This window comes from Musca autumnalis, unplaced genomic scaffold (assembly GCF_047663935.1).
Source record: "Musca autumnalis isolate F117 unplaced genomic scaffold, ASM4766393v1 scaffold_1, whole genome shotgun sequence".
Taxonomy (NCBI): domain Eukaryota; kingdom Metazoa; phylum Arthropoda; class Insecta; order Diptera; family Muscidae; genus Musca; species Musca autumnalis.
The window spans coordinates 184,550,443-184,568,991 of record NW_027411644.1 but is presented as its reverse complement, the minus strand read 5'-3'; the positions used below and the strand labels follow the sequence as shown (position 1 = coordinate 184,568,991).

General features: G+C 35.8%; 1 protein-coding gene across 4 annotated transcripts in view; it reads right to left on the bottom strand.

Annotated features, from left to right (window-relative positions):
* The window catches only part of LOC141388803 (uncharacterized), a 381,643-nt gene extending 364,824 nt beyond the window's left edge, over positions 1-16,819 (bottom strand). For all 4 annotated transcript variants that reach the window (XM_073959189.1, XM_073959190.1, XM_073959187.1 and 1 more), the window contains exon 1: positions 15,494-16,819. The gene's annotated coding sequence lies outside the window, so the exon portion shown is untranslated. The remainder of the gene's footprint in view (positions 1-15,493) is intronic.
* Between the last annotated feature and the right edge of the window lie 1,730 nt (positions 16,820-18,549).

Sequence of the window (18,549 nt, the reverse complement as noted above, 5' to 3'; positions counted from 1 at the left end):
AGCCCGCAATATTAAACATTGAACTTTGTAATGATTTTCTCCTAAGATGTTTGGTATTGGAAATGGGTTATGCCGGTTCACGTTTTAATATAAACCCCATGGAACTGTACCACCCGATTTTCGGTATTCGCCATTAAATGGGATTTAGTCTTCCTTGGGGTATAAGCATTCCCATTCTGTGTCCAGTTTTTGATAAAGCACCCGATGTTGGCTGTATAAAAAACGTGATCTTGATCTAGTTATTCCAAGCACTGAAGTCAACGTTCATGGCGCGTTTGCAGTAAGAATAAAGTTTTGGAAAATTGGACGTAATCGCGGCATTCTGCTTCCAAAACACCCATTAATGGCAGAGGCCACCATTGCTGATGTATTGAATACTAATATGTCTAATAATCTCTGAGAATTCGCGATTTGTTAAAACGCGATGTGGGTCCCCCACCCACTCCATTTTCGGTATTCTCCCACCATATGAACCTACAAACAAAATTTCATCAAATTCGGTCCAGCCGATTCGGAAGTTTAATTTAGAACATCATGTCAGTCTTAAAGAACTTGACATACATTTAGATAGATTATAGATACACCGCATTGTTGGACCGTCGTTTTAGTGACCAATGCTAATTTTTTTGACGTTCTAGTTATTTAACCATCTTTAAAATTAGGTTTTGTCTGATTTCCCAAACGATTTTTTTGGAACATCGGTCAAGCGATATTTAACATTATCGGGGTTGTACTGTATAGCAAAATGTGAGGTTGATCGCGCATTCCCACTTATTGAAGCCAGTGTTTATAGCATTTTTGTAGTCACGCTTACTAAAATTAAGTATACTATATATAATTATACAATTTTGAGATGACCACTTCCGAGATGACCATTCAGGATCAAGACAATTATTACCATAGTATTGCAAGCAATTTTTAAACAATACGTTCAAAAATATCTTTGATTTCACATTTTCTTACAAAATTTGTGGGGAAGGTACCCTGGTCACTCAACTGACCAGTATATAAAACAGCTAAAAACCAATTATCAGACCTAAAAACTCCACAAAATTTAGTGGAATGCGGAGGAGTTTAATTTCGAACATCATGGCAGACTCGAAGAATTTTATATATATATATAGATATATGGAGGCTATACCTAAATCTATACCGATTTTTGCGAAATCAAATCAGGGGCCTGAGGAAACATACCATGTTAAATTTGAAGGCGATTGGATTAAAATTGACCGAGTTATAGCAAAATCGGGGAAAGATATATATGGGGGCTATATCCAAATCTGAACCGATAAGGACAAGAGTTTATATTTTTCATTCCTGTGCCCTTATAAGTACTTATGCAAAAATTCATCAACCTAGATCAATGCCTTCAATGTCCACTTTTGTATGGAAGCGGCAACACTGTGCTGTGATGTTGTGTAAAAGGCACCCCGTTCTTAACATTTTATAAGCAGTTCCATAGAAATCACTACAAGTAAGCCAGTTTGTAGATCAAGCAGCAACATCTTTCCTCCGGGCTGAACATTTTATACCTCCCACCATACAATATTCTGAACTAAAATGGAAGAATTAGTTTCCTTTACAGTTTTCAATTTTATGTAGAGAAGTTTTTCGACCATGGATACTCCAAATGCCTAAATCAAAAAAGCATCTAAAAATGTTCTCAATCGGGTGGTACCTTTATATATGGGCTATATCAAGTTGGAGAAGTTTCTGACCACTGCAAACCTCAAATGTCAAATTACAGATAACTCAGTCAACAAATGTAGATAAGTTCCGCAAAACGTCGAAAGCCGGGAGGTACATTTGTCACTAAATCTCTAAAATGACCGAAAATCGGGAGGTATGTTTGGTGGAGAAATTTCGTGAGTGTGTGGAACCACAAATGTTAAATTACGAGTAGTTGAGCCAAAAATGTAGCTGAACCCTTAAAATACGGAAAATCTGGAGATACCTAAGTAGTTTTGTGACCGCTGGGGACCTCAAAGGTCAACTAACAAAAGGTTAGATCAAAAAATGTAGCTTAAATCCTCAAAACACCTTATTGTTAAATAACAGGAGATACGGTAAAAAAAAGGTTGCTTAAATCCTCATAGTACCTAAATTCCGGAGTTACAGCTATATGGGGGCTATACTTAAAGATGGTCCCATTTTGACAATTGGTGGAGAAGTTTTGTGACCACTGGGAACCTGAAATGTCAAAGAAGGTAGTTCGGTAAAAAAATGTAGCTAAAATCCTTAAAATACATAATATCGGAAGGTACCCTTATTGTGGAGAAATTTCGTGACTGCAATGAACATCAACTGTCCATTTATGGGTAGATCTTTCAAAAAATATAGCTAAAACAATGAAGCTACCTTAAATCGGGGGATATACTAGAACATGGACCTATGTTGACATTTTTTGGTGGATAAGTTTGGTGACTCCGCTGAATCTCAAATATCAAATTCTAGATAGTTCGATCAAAAATTTAGCTAAAATTCTCAAGATACATAAAATCGGGAGGTACGGTTATAAGGGCCAATACCAAACATAGAACTATGTTGACAAATTTTGTGGAGAAGTTTCGTGACGGCATGAGTGGGATACTGTTACATGGGAACTATACCAAAACATTAAAGCTTCGTTCCCGTACTTTTTAATGGTAAAACTCGTAAAAGAGAGAACTGCAAAAAATTTGTTCTCACACAAAAGTTTTTTGAAATAGTTCGGGAACGGAAAAATGGAAAATACGTCAAAAAGACTGGAACAAATGTCAAAGTCGGCGTATCAGCCAATCAGACGCCGGCAACCATGTTACTATTTTTTTACTCGCCCAAATTTGTCGTGTAAAAAGTTTTTAAAGAGAGCGTCATTCAGCGCCATTTTTGTTTAAAGAGAAGTGAACATTTTACAACTTTTTTGTGTACGGGAACGCTTTTTCGAGTAAAATGTGTAAAAGTCGTAACAATTGTAAAAACTTTTTAGTTCTGGAACACAGCTTAACTTATATTGAAAATTTTAAGTGAAGAAGTCCTGAGACCACTAAGAACTTCAAATGAAATTTTTATGACGGTCGGTAAACGGTTATTTATTTTAATATGGTACAAGTTTGTTCAGGCCCGAAAGCTGTAAAACCCGCTATTGCGCCATATGTAGTGTATGGAGCGCACGATAACTCTCAAACGGATAAATCGATTTGGTCCAGAATTTCGTAGCCGTGGTATTTTGAGCAAGCTTAAATCACTTTTAAGATGAACAATTTTGGTCCACTCCTTTGGGTAAATCCTCCACAAAACTTTAAAACTATTCGTTAAAGTGGTGTGCATGATAACACTCGAAGGCAGTAACCAATTTGGTGCATACTCTGCGCATCGTAATATTTCTACGATACATAGATCCTTAGAATATGGACTATACACGTCAACTTCTTCGGGTACCTCCCACACAAAATTCCGAAAATGTGCAGTTTAAGATCCTCTCGAATCGTTTTGTTTTTTTCTTGCAGCAGGTTGCACTTAAGACCCCTAATACGATGTTACAAGTTTTTGAGTGGCAAGTCCATATTTCTTGAGAAAATCACCCGAAGGCTGTAAAAACCCCTAGTGCCAGGATGTGTATTGGCTGATGAGCACGACATCTCTCGAACCGAATACTTTGTTGGTCCACAATTTGCATATCGTAATATTTTTCGAATATTAAATGAAATGTGAAGTTGGTCCCCTCCATGCGGTACCTCCCCCACAAAAGTTCAAAAATATTCGCGCGATATCTCATAAGCGGAACAACCAAACATAGTTTATGTTTAAAAGTGGGCCCCATCAGTTCACTTCTTGGGGTACCATACACGCAAATGTTCAACATTTTTGTTTAAATACGGTTAAGGGTCAGTTCGAGGATCCTTTGGAAATGTTTATTGCAGAATTATTATGTTTTTTCGTGGGCAAGTCCATGTTTTCGATATAATGGTCCAAAAGCTCTAATTATATGGTGACAAACTAAAATGACTGATGAGCGCGATATCTATCGAGAAGAATAACTCCCAAAATATGAACCACTTCCAAAATGGACTATGTCGGACCATTCCTTTAGGTACCTCCCCCTCAAAAGTTTGGTGCTTTAATCCAAATCCATATTTTTTGTCGGCAAGTTCATACTCCTAAAGTTCTGAAAGCCCCTAAATACATAATTTTGGAAAAACGTGTTTCAATTCACACAGGCTGTGTCCGCAAATCCGGCTGATATATTTTTTACTTGTTAACATCCGATTAACCAGTAAGCTATATATAGAATTTTTATGCGATTCACTCAATTAATGTCATGTACTTCACAATAACTATGTGTAATTTTTTCCAAAACCTTATTGTGTATAAAAGCTTAAACAACGCATTTCTCTTTGAACCTATAATTCACAACGAACATATTTCAGTCAGCCAATCTAAGACTTTTGACCATCAAAGGATATTGTATGCTCTCTCTTTGTAATCCACCTAACTTTTTCATTCAATATCTAATCCACTTTAGCATATTTTGTACTTTTATGCAGTATTCACATAAAAGAGGGCTATGGAAAAAGGATCAAAATAGCTTGCTTTTAAAAAAGCAGGATGACCACTTTAAACACTTCTGCCTGTGGCAATTTAATAAACAGGTTAGTCAGTCAATAGAGTTACAAACAGAACAACTAAAAATCCCTTTTATCTCTAGTCCAAGTAACAAATAGAAATGAATCAAAAATTGTGGCTGTGTGGAGAATTTCAAATGGCCAGCAATAAACAGTATTTTAAGGGCCATTGTATACAAATACTTTGAAGTTACTCCAAAAATGCCAATAAACCATAACTGCATTTTGTTTTCTTTGCAGGCATTTTTGTAGTAATTAAAGGAAAAAACAAACACACATAACCATAACTTCTCTCTCCTGTTCTTATTTTTTTTGTTTTTTTTTTTTTTTTTTTTTTTTGCAAAAGCAATCTTTTGAAATATTATCCAGCATCTGACAATTATCTCAGAACTAATACATAATTTTGTAGATAATTTATGTTAAGTTGATTTCATAATTTATGTTTTGCAACTCTATATTATCTCAAATGCACAGCATCAACCACACACATACACATTTGCATTGCATGGAACAACCAAAGCAACCGCATAATGAATGACTTCCTAATGGTTTTACAATTTCCTCTTCATCTTCTAAATGCCGAAACCACCGCATTTAAATTGAAGAAGAGAGAGAGCGAGCGAACACCACATCTAAACAGACCACAAATGATTTTAATTGTATGTGTCTTCAAAGAGAAGAAGTTACTGTTTACTAGTTTAAAGATTTATTATGGACAATTTTTTGAAAAATATGCAAAGGGAGTGTAAAACTAACATCTTATAAAGAAAAACAAATGAGCAAAGGCTATAGTCCGGACGGGGGGGACTACTTCTGTGCATATGCTTTTTTCCACTGGTAAATATTTTTAGGGAGATATTAAAATTTTCCTGACGTTTATGCCAAATGACATAGTCTAACTATACCAAAATAATTAATAACACTGTTCCACACTGAAAATGCAAACAACACCTAATAGGAATTTTTGGAAAGTACATATGGAGAACACACAACCCATATTTGGGTCTCGGGTTTTTAGACCGAGTTTAGATTTTATGGCCGACGCTTTTTTCCATTGATCCTCTCAAAAACTAATAGGAATTTTGCTTTGCGGTCTTTAGCAATACTGTAGCCCTAAAGTAGTAGAACTTAAGTGTCAAACAGACGAACTAGGACATCAAAATTGATCAAATATAGAAAAGTTTACATAATTTCTGGAATTATGGTCATTAAAAGCTAAACTATTGAGAGTTGAACCAAGTAAACTTTCGCAAAAATTTTTCAAATAATATACTCAGCAATTCTTCAGAACATTCTGAAACTGTAAAATACTTATTTCATGTTGTTAATGCGGCTTTTCATATCATACTTTCTACAAAACATATTTCAAACAATGTTCACACAGGTTGTTTATTCTCATATTTGATATTTCAATGAGTTGTGGAAATATTTATCAAATTGTCGTTGAAAAATATGCGGGCCTGAATAAAGCGATAGAGACATTTTACTACTGTGTACTAATTTTCAGCGAATAATTTTCTCAAAGCTAACAGTACGAAACATTTAGCGGTTAAGAAATATGGTGCGAAATATATACAAATTATGGAATTTTTAGATATACTATTCAATTTGAGGCAATAAATGCAGTTATTCGAGTTCTCCATTCCTCCAAATATTTTCTTCTTCTTATATACAAGTTTGCTGCGGAGGTCATGGAAAAAATCGTATTGGTTTCGGGGATATAGCCCCGATTAGCTTTAAAAAATCAATATTTAACCATGTTTAGATAGGGTCATTAAATCCGTACCCGATCTAACAAAACAAAACCCAAAGGTTTTTGTCTATAGGATCTGTACTTTCATAAAAATTGCATTAGATGTTGTTTGCATGAAATTACCTTGAAAATTTTGCACAGTGTAATTTTAGATTTGACAACTGTCGACAATCTACTTGGCACTGATTGAAAGCTTTGCAGAAGAGAAAAAAGAAAAGCAAAAAATAATAAAATTGGGATAGCTTAGTGCAATTTATAATAACTGTGATATTTTATCATCAATGTCAGCTCAATTGGAGCGGAGAGGTGTGTAGTAAAACTAGACACACTATACACCTCTCCGCTCTGAATATGTCCAACAGAAGCAGATATACGCGCATTAGAAATAAAATTCCACAAATTGGAAATTGGGATATCTGAGCGGTTTTTTTTTTCGAGTATTTTACCACTTTTGGTAATTTATTTGGTGATGGTCAGATAATATTCAGGGGTCGGAATGGGAAAAAACTTATGTGGAGAACATTTAACGTTTTATTCATATGATAATATCTCCGCTTCTAGTAGGCGTATTCAAACGGAAGAAGATAAGATATCCTTTTCATTGTTGCAAAGAACGTTGGGGTAGATTGCAATTTTTCCATTCTTTGTAATCACGCTACAGATCGCAATTTTAATAGGATCGTCACGTGGTTAATACGGTTCCCAGAGAGGAAGAAGTATATTGAGTTTTGTAATGATCTAATAATATTCAAGAGCCGGAATGGGCAAAAATGCTAAGTTTTATTCTTATGCTAATATCTCCCCTGAGGACAATATCGCCTTTATTCTGATGCAAAATAAGTTGGCGCACATTCTATTTACCCATTTTTATACCCTACACCACTATGTGGTAAGGGGTATTATGTGTTAGTGCATTTGTATGTAACATACAAAAGGAAGCGAGATAGACCCATAGTTCCTTCTAGGGATATACATAGAATCACTTTCTGAGTCGATTTATGCATGTCCGTCCGTCCGTCCGTCCGTCCGTCCGTCCGTTCGCAACATACAGGTCGCATTTGTTGACCGATTTCGCTGAAAATTGGGGAATACCATTTTTTTAGCCGTCGGAAGATCAAGTTCGAAGATGGGCTATATCGGTCCAAGTTTTGGTATAGCCCCCATATATATTTTCGGCCGATTTCACGTATTTTCTGTAACACACACGCTATATATGTCCGATTTCGATGAAATTTGGAATGTGTGACTGAATTTGGTCTAAAAATAAATGTGCCAAATTATATCGAAATCGGTTCAGATTTGGATATAGCTCCCATATATATGTTCGCCCGATTTCACGTATGCGATGTACCAATCACGCTATATACGTCCGATTTTAATGAAATTTGGAATGTTTGACTGAATTTGGTATAGAAATAAGTGTGCCAAATTATATAGAAATCGGTTCAGATTTGGATATAGCACCCTTATATATTTTCGGCCGATTTCACGTATTTTCTGTACCAAACACGCTATATATTTCCGATTTCGATGAAATTTGGAATGTGTGACTGAATTCAGTCTAGAAATAGATGTGCCAAATTATATCGAAATCGGTTCAGATTTGGATATAGCACCCATATATATTTTCGGCCTATTTCGCGTGTTTGCTGCTCCAAACACGCTATATAAGTCGGATTTCAATGATATTTGGAATGTGTGACTGAATTCGGTCTGGAAATAAATGTGCCAAATTATATCAAAATCGGTTTAGATCTGGATATAGCTCCGATTTATATTTTACATATTCACAGTGGTGTAGGGTATCATATAGTCGGCCCCGCCCGACTTTGATCCTTTCCTTACTGGTTCTATTTGAATTGTACTTACGAGTATCTCAGATTTATTTGGTCGGATGCTTTTCAACAATGAAGACATTCTGAGCTTTAAAATGTTCACAATTGCGTTAATAAAATTAGTGAAATACTCGTGATGTTGAAAAAGTCGCTGGGAAAGCCAAATTTCCAATTTATGGAATTTTGTTTCCATGGCAGATATTTCTTTTTCTATTAGACATATTCCAAGGAAAGAGCTTGATAATAAAACTAACCATCAGTACCAAGTAGATGTCGACAGTAGTCAAATATAAAATTATATATTATTGTGCTTCTGATAATGATATAATAAATTTAAAAACTAAACTTATATTGTTTAAACAAGTAAGAACGGCGTAAAGTTCGGCTGGGTTGCACTTTTTATACCCTCCACCACAAGTTGTATTGAAATACTAAGCTCTTCCGCCACATCTAAGCTTATTCCCAGGGGAAGTGGGATATACTAACTGAAGAATATCACTTTCTTTTAAAAAAGGTTTAATGCCAATGACACGCCCATGTTGTCCACCCATTCAAAATCCGAAATACGATGTTACCATCACACAGTGGATGCGTCCAACGACAATTATCAAAAAATTGATGTCATTTTAAGAATTCAAAGATGCAAATCCCTTTAGAACATTCCAAATTTTCCGAAACTCAAATTTTTTCCTTCTTCTTTTTTTTCTTTTTTTTATTAAGGAGAAAAAGCCTTGCAAACATGATAAATTTTGAAGAAAACAATGTATTTAAAAACCAGTAGACCTTTGTGAGAAGACCAGTAGGTCTTCCGACAGAAGACTTGTAGGACTTATATAGAAGACGTAAAATGTTCAATTATAACTCGATTGTTACAGAACTTTACATTTGCTTGCAAAAAATTAAAGGGTCAATTGGACCAAAAAAATTTCCACATGAATATTGTAATCAAAATAGAGTTGAAAAAGTCTCTAACTACCGTTCGCTTATATTTTTTCTTATAGATTTCATTATAGACTTAATACAAGTAAGCAAAGGCTATAGTCGGACGGGACCGACAATGTGATACCCTACACCACAACCACAATGTCCGGGGTCGATTCCCAGGCTTTGTCACATCAAATTTTCAACGGTGGCAAAATAACCCTTAGTAATGTTGGTGATATTTCCTTAGCATTTCAGTCATGAAAAACGTCTCTACTAGTGAAACTTCGGATAGACCGTTCGGACTCGGCGATAAAAACGAGGTCACATATCAATAACTTAATATGAATCCATTGGTATAAGAGAAGCCTCCCTTGTCCCTACTGGGATGTTTGTGGAACCATTATATAAATGAAACATTTCTAAAAAATATTCGAAAATTGGAAAATTCACATTGATTAGCTCCTCCTGCTAAGTCTCTGATATTTAGGGTTTTGGGTTTTCCCGGTTTTTGTCATTCCCGGGAAACGGGAATCAAAAAATCGCCATTCCCGGGAATCCGGGATTTCCCGGGAAATTTTAAAATACGAGAGTAGATCAATATGTCCGTGATTTTTTTATGAAATACAATATTTTCAAAGAGTTGCGGGCTCAAAAGTGAATGACACGTTTTCGCTTATCGATTAAAAACGAAAAAATATGAAAAAATGCACCATGTTGCCCACACTGATGGAAAGTGATTTGGCTCAAACAATGAAGTTATTGATCAGAAATTCCAATTTTATGGACCTCGAAAATCGTATGTTTTATTCTTATGCTTAAGATTGCTTGAGACAAGTAAGAAAGTATCAATCAGCTGTGCAGATATACCCTCAGCCCCGGACTTAAAGGAAAGAAGCAAACACAATACTTCTGACGTTTCTAGGGAGTTTTTTGAGTTTTTGAGCCAATTTCTTAGGAAGTATGGATTTGTTCCGAAAAAAATTATTAGCCTTTTAACAAGGGCCGAACACAAAACAAACTTTTAACTGCCAAACTTTTAAAAGAGAGAGAGTGGGAGATTTCTCCCTTCGACGGTTATCTTACGTACTACCCAATGTAGTTAGTATCGGCAGGTTTTTTAAGATTTTATGCCTTTACCTCAGGAAGAGTGGACTTGCCCTCTCAACAAAAGTTGCGCCGTCGTTACAGAGCAATCAAGTAGAACTTTTTGGAAAGAATTGCAAAACGATTCGAGATGAACTGTTAAACTGCACTTTTCCTAAATTTTGTGTTGGAGGTACCCGAAGGGGTGGACCGATATAGTCCATATTCCAACCTGGTACATGACTAGATGAAATAATACGATATACAAAGTTTGGACCAATCAGAAACTTCCTGCGGGAGTTATCTTGCCAATTTTCCATTTTAGTTGTTGCCGTCAAGGTTTCTTGGAGCTTTTAAGACATCTCAGGAGGTATAGACTTGCCCGCGACAAAATTTGTACCGTCGTAAAGGGTGCCGAAAAGGCAAATTGCTGAAAAAATTTCAAATCGATCCGAGAGGAGCTCTAAAACTTCACTTTTTCCAGTTGGAACCAGTTCTATACCTGGAACTTATATTATAGTATACAAAATTATGACCGATTCGGTTATTCCCTTCGAGAGTTATCGTGCGCACCATTTTAGCGATAATTGTTGAACTTTTGTGGGTACCGGAAGCAGTGGCCCACCGATATGGTCCATCTGCGAACTTAAACTAAGTTTGAAAAAAATCTGGAATGCCAAATTTTTGACCTGATCGGTGGCTTCGTTCGAAAGTTATCGTGCGCACCAGCCAGCAAGCCGGACCCTCTTTAGCCCAATGGCTGAGGGTATAAAAATGGGTCTTTAAAATAGAAAATATTCTTTCGCACTTAAATAAAACAGAATAAAAATCCGTCGTTATAGTCCATGTTTTAGGTACGGCTCTTATAACTTTTTCTCTGAAATCACTTTTGTAGATCAAAGTTATTTCCAAATCTTTTCTAATTATTGATTCTGTAAAATCTAATCGAATTCTGATTCTATGGTGTAAAAGTGATGGGCAAAGTTTATTCATTCATTCAATATTAGTTGAGATAAATGTTAAAAGATATTTCCCGGGAAATATGATTTTGTTTCCCGGGAAAATCTCGTAACCAAAAAACCGAGAATTCCCGGAAATTTTGTGTAACTGGATGAAATAACACGATGTCCAAAGTTTGGTCCAATCGGAAAATCCCATTGAGAGTTATCTTGCGGATTTGACATTTTATTTAGGTTTCTTGTTTGTTTTTCAGGGTTTCTTGGAGCTTTTCGCCCATAATCTCAGGAAGTATGGACTTGTCATTGCAACTGCACTATCGTAAACGGGTCAGAAGAACGATCTGCTGAAAAAATCCAAACCGATTCGAGAGGACTCTTAAATTTCACTTTTCCGAATTTTGTGTGGGAGGCTCCCGAAGGTGCGAAAAGCGACCACATGCTGCAATATTTGTATAAAAAGCCCAATTGGACAACTGAACTGAAAATTTCTCTGTCATGATAGAGACAATCCCATGTAGCATGGGAGGAAATTGTGGCTCTCTACACAAAACCCATTATACATAAGTAGTAGGCCCGTTATCTAGCAGACACATTATTACAATTTGCGTTAGGGGAAAGGTTAGCAGTTATTTTTCCACATGTAGGCTACTTTGCCGGTATATGCCCTCAAGGAATTAAAATATGGACCAAACAAATTTGGATATTTTTTATACAAAGGTAATGGTCTATTTCATCCGCTAAATAATATCAGATCATCATCAAAAATGTTAGGCGTCTTCTTCGACCTAAACTCTTACCTCGTGCAAAATTTCGTGACTATTGGGCTATAATTGCTTCCTCTATCGTGTTTATGACTACACTACAAACAAAAAACGGGATATATTAGACTGTAACTCTGTTATCTGATCACATACATCCACATAATTGACGTCAATGGAAATATCAAGAGATCGTCTTTCAAATATAACTCACGAGGGAGGAATGTGTCTTTCATGAACAAAGATATATGCTGTATATTAAAAATTTTCGCAATTTGCTCATGCTCAAATTGCAAGCTTCTTCTTTGTCATTTACTCTTACCTTATTTAAAATTTCAAGGTGATCGGGCTATTATTGCGACCTACAGAGCCGATACAAAATTGGATAAATAATATGTTTTTGGTCCATTTCACCCGCTAAATATCGGTCCATAATTGCGGCCTGGAGTTTGATTACAATTTATAATGGACGGACGGACACACATCTCAAAATCGCTTTATCTCGTCGAGATATGAAGATTGGTATACTACATTGGAGGTCTAGGACCGATGTTACGCGGTGTTACATGAATTTTTCCCAAAACAAACTTATAATAGCCTTTACAAGCGAATTTCTGAAACAAAGGACTATTATTCACAACTTAATTTTAATGGAATGATTTAGTAAATTTCCTAAGCTGACTTTTTATACTTATCAGAATTCCCCTAAACTGCAAGGGTTGCAAAAAATTTTAGTTATAATATTGGTCAAAATGAAAATATTTAATATAGATATATGTATTTTCTTACAGTTTTTGTTACTTTCCAAGCATATGCAAGAATCGCCACTAGTACCAAACTGAAGCCAATGTTCGGTAGATTACAAAACTGTTAAGAATTTTTGCGGATGTTTGCGGTTTTGGCAGTTATGACCCAAAGTTAAACTCGGTTTTTAGGTGCTGAACTTACATTTTTTGGAACATTTTAAAGTAAGATAGGAGCTGCACTGAAAATTCTTGAAAGCAAAAGAACAAGTTTTGATGGTATTCACTTTAATAAATATTTTCTTCTTTTTTTTTGGGACACCCTAATATTTGACCACGCCAAAACTTTGAGACTTTCCCGCACTGAAAACAGAAAATACATTATTACAGGTAATAACGTGGTGTTCTGAACTCTGAGTTCATTATTAAGACTTATTTATATGTGCCGAAATAAATCGAGATATAAAACATTTATGGAATATACAAAATCATGGACCAATACTGGCAATTTTTCGCGGGGAGGTTTATTATGCAATAAGAACTATTTGTACCGGATTACAGAAAATTCTGGTGAACAATGTGTTGGTAACAGTAAAATACAGTCGAACCTCGATTATCGGGGAATCGATTATCCGTAAACCTGCATTATCGGGGAAAGGAAAACACAGAATTCGTTGTTAATTTTACTCCGATTAAACTTGAAATCTTTATGATCCGGGATTGTAATACATTCGACCGAATTTCAATGGACAAAAAAACAATGCACAAATGTGTTATTTTTGGAACATTTTCAATCTTTTCAAATTTACACTAAATTAAAAATTGCTCTTATTTATAAAATTTTTTGCAAAAACTCATATTTTTTGCCATTCAATCATGGGTGAAAGTGATCCGGCATGTCATCTTTTTAGCATCTTCATCGATGAATTTTATATGATCGTGGACCCCAAAAATGCTCTTCATTTTTGGATCCAAAGCAACCCATTTCCACCAATGCTTTGGCATGTCATTTTCACCAACCCTTTGCAATTACATTATCACTACGACGAGAGTTTTAACAACGTTGGTTGTGATTTCGAGTCCCAGACAACATCAATCCTATTGTAAATAATTAATCTTATATATAGAAAAATGTGTATAAATAAAAACTCAAAACTCATCTCTATTGGATCGATGGAATGGGTTCAAAATGCTGATGAAAAGATCGGATATTTCACGACTTTCTTTGCATGGGTTTAAATGCTGATGAAAAGGTCGGATCTTTCACGAGTTCCTTTGCATTGGTTCAAATGCTAATGAAAAGGTCGGATCTTTCATGACTTCTTTTAAACCAATGCAAAAGATGATTTCATGGCATCGCAGGGAACCCCTTCCTTCAAATTTTTCTGGGAATGTACAAGAGAGAGTTTTACTCCATTATCCGGGAAAATCAATTATCGTTAATAATACCTCCGGTACCTACCATTACGGATAATCGAGGTCTGACTATACTTTAATTCATGATGATTCGTTACATGGGAACGGAACTAGCACTGCAATATTTTTGTTAGGGTTTTATAGGTCACTAGAACCCATTGATAAAAATGTCACTTCGTTATATTATCAAGAAGCATTTTTGTCACACCGTCCTATGTAAGTGCCAGAACTGTGCATCATTTCCATTTGTACGAAGGTACCTCAACCTTCATATTGCTACAATGACATCAAGCGGTATACCTGTACCTTCCAATCTGAGAACCAACAATACCACTTCCATGGGGGCTACATCAAAACGTGGATATGTATCGATCATTCTCAGCGGGAACGTTTTGTACCCCAAACGAAGACTAACAACCAAATTTCAGCCATTTCAATTGGATATTGAGGCCACAGTCTTCAAAATACCGAAAATCGGGAGGTACCTTTGTACCTTGAAACGAAAATGTGGTCCTATACTGATAATTTTCTTCTGGAATGTTTGTACTTCCATAGAAGACTAAATACCAAATTTCAATTGGATATTGAGGCACAGTCTTCAAAATACCGTAAATCGGGAGGTACCTTTGAGCCTTGAAACGAAAATGTAGGTCTACATTATTATCTACTGCTTATTTTTTCTGGAATGTTTTGTACTCCCATCGAAGACCAAATAACAAATGTCATCCATTTCGCTTCGATAATGACGCTGAAACCTTCAAAATACCGGAAATCGGTAGGGACCTCCTATGGGGGCTATATCAAAACGTGGACCAATATAACCCATTTTCAATACCAAACATCCTGATGGCAACTTCTGTGTCTCATTATAGATTGCGAGCTGTATTTTGATTTCAACAGACAGCCGGATGGACGGACAGACGGACCTTGATTATATAGACTTAGAATTTTATGGTGATCAGGAGTAAATACTTTATAGGGTCTCCGACGATTATTTCGATGTTTAACAAACAGAATGACAAATATAATTATACCCTCCATATTATGGTGGAGGGTATAATAAATTAGGAAAGATAGATGGAAAGAGGGATTTTATTCAAAATGGCGGTGTCATGTGTGTTCAAGACAGATTTATGTATGTTCATGTTTCCTGGGATTGTTTTTTTACATTCATAGGCTTGGGACCCATTTGTGACTTGTTTATATGAAATTTATAGACAGATTCTAAGAAATTTTTATATTTTCATTGCACCAGATGAGTTTCCATAACGTATTAAAGTTCATTATCCGACTAAATTTTGTTTTGTATTTGTTGAACAAAACACCCTATTGAACATCATATTTCTTTAGAGGTATTAAAATACAGTTTGTAGTATTTCCGTACCTTAATTAAAAGAAAACGGTTTAGTTTTACTTACATTTTTCGCCAAGAAGATATCGATGTGTTTAATATTTCTTTTGTCACTGTTGTCATTTAGATTGTTACACTTCTTGTTTAATTATTTTTTATTTGCTTTGACATTTAATTCAAACTCACAAAATTTAAAATTTGCCTTTTCTTTAATTTTACTCGACGAAGGACCACAAGTTTGTTTATCCTCCCATTAATTCCCACTTGCAATGTAATTCTGCTTGCCAAACAATTTGGCGTTTTTTATTGCTTCACTAGCACACCAATAATATACACAGCACGATACTGGAATTGTAAATTTCTATCTTTATTTTCACCAGACTAGCTTTAGGAATATAAATCTGGGTATTTTATTGTAATTTTATTCATGGCAAAAATTAAAACACATTTACTTGGTCGTACACACACTCAAACTCCCATCAAGAGTAAGGAGAAGAAGTAGATTAATATAATCTCCAGAGAGATGTGGCACGAAAAATTTTAAAATTTCTTTTTTGTTTCTCTTTTTTTAATTTTTTATTTATTTGTAATTTTTTGTTTGGGTTTTGATTTTTCTTCTGAGATGTAATTTTTCTTTTCTTCTTAAAACGTATCTTTCGTACTCGATCTTCCACAAACTATAGCCATAAACATCTATTCGAGGCGAAACGTAAACAAAGCACCTTCAAAGTAAACCAGTCGGGCACACGCGACTCTAAAATGCAACTGTATCTGACAGCCGCCCATCAATCACTGAAAAATGCCATTGCTCTGCATCTTTTCACAACCACGCACTTGAACATCATTATCATCATCATTGCAGAGCACCGCTATATTAGCAGCATTGCTGCAGCACCGCAATGTGTTGTGTTGTCTAGCATCCATCAACTAAAGCACCAGCTTCATTATTTTCCATCATCATCACGTAGCCACTACCACAACTAGCTGCAATCCAATAGTCGTCGTTTGCTAGATTTATTATTGCATGGAACATGAAACACAAGAACTAAAGAGATACGGACGGATACCAGTCAACGATGATGATACCGATAGCGATACAACGAAACACGGACTAACTGAATGACTGATTCACTTTTGGCGTTTACTGACATAATACACTAGCTGCTGTATAACCGGCAACAGAACGCTGTGATTCGATTCTGTTATTCAAATGTTACAGCACTGAACAGAATAGATCCGAATGAATGAATGAATTTTATGAACTTTCTTCATGAATCTCTAGCCCCACACATACACACACACTATTTTCACTAATGCACACCTTGCCTAGTAAAGCGTACGAAATGTACCGTCGCGCACGAATACCAAATACGTACTAAACGTTAACAACAACGTTTTGAGCTTGGCAAGTCTAGCTGATTATGCTTTTGGCCAAAAGTTAACAGAACTCTCTTGTGTTGGGCTGCGCATGTCTGTATCAATGGAGTTTTAATGTTTTGTGGAGCCCATGAGAGAAACTACCATTGTGGATGCTATGTCTGCTTTTCCCTTGGGGTCGGTTTTGTTTTGTGGAGCCTGAGAGTTGAACAACCAACTTAAACAGAGAATAAATTTACTTCCTCTCATCTTGGGCCAAAAAAGAAAGAGACCGGCTTTTGTTTGAACATTTGTTAAAGTGGTAATGTCACCGTGTGCGTGTTTGTGGGTGGGTGTTAAACATAAACAAATGCGAGTCAATCAACGTTTTCATTCACACCAAACAAAACATAAACAAACCGCCCTCACCTAAAACAAATTCCCTGAACTATGGCTCTTCGATATGTGGATATTGGAAATCCCGCTGTTTTATGTTCAATTTTATAAAGATTTAAATTAAATCCTAATGATTCTTTCAGTGATTTGGTGTGAGTGATAAATTGGTTTGCCGCCACTTACAAGGTTAACGAAAATATGTGTGTACATATCGCTCATTTACTCAAAAAGTGGCATAACTCAAAAAATTCGTTTTCTGAGTTAGCAATTTATATTTTTCCTACGATTTCTACTTTACCTTGAGACAAATTTTCATGTCAATATCTCTTAAATTCAAAAAGTTACAGCTCATTCACTACAAGTTTGACATAATTCAATAAAAAAGTTTTTAATCATGCCTGATATTGCACAGAAATTTAGCACCTCATCAAAAGTACTCATTACAAATTGACAAGGGCATGTCACTAGAAATCAGTTGTTATTTTTTGGCACTAAAAAGTAGCCCCCATATAGGGGTACCCCGATTTCGAGTATTTACCCAAATGTTGGTTAAAAACTCTTTAACTGCCGAACAACTTGACGTAGGCTGACAAAACTTGGCATAAATCTTTCTTATGTCAAAAGAACTTCTGGCACTGAACTTGGGGTCTCTGGATCCATGTATGTAGAAAATATCCTTGCAAAAACTTGTCAACATGGGCCCACGTTTTCTAATAGCCCCCATATAGGGGTACCCCGATTTCGAGTATTTACCCAAATGTTGGGTAAAAAGTCTTTAACTGCCGAACCACTTGACGTAGGCTGGCAAAATTTGGCTCTAAACTTTCTTATATCAATAGTATTAAATGTATTGAAAATGGAGTCCCTGGGTTCATGTTTTGGTAAAGCCCCCATATAGCTGTACCTCCCGATTTAAGGTATTTTTAATCTATCAGCCACATTTTACAACCAAATTGGCTGTAATTTGGCACAGTGAGTCCTCAAGGAGTATAATATATCCTTGCACATATTTGTCAACGTAGGTCCACGCTTTCTTGCAGCCGCCATAGAAGGGTACCCCGATTTCGAGTATTTACCCAAAAGTGGGTAAAAACTCTTTAACTGTCGAACAACTTGACGTTGGCTGACAAAATTTGGCTCAAAACTTTCTTATATTAATAGTATTAAAGGTATTGAAAATGGAGTCCCTGGGTCCACTTTTTGATATAGCCGTACCTCCCGATTTCAGAAACCCATATTGGGGCTACAAGAAAACGTGGACCTACGTCGACAATTTTTTGCAAGGATATTTTATACATATTGGGAACTCACTGTACCAAATTGCAGTCAGTATGATTGTAAAATGAGGCTAATAGGTAAAAAATACCTTAA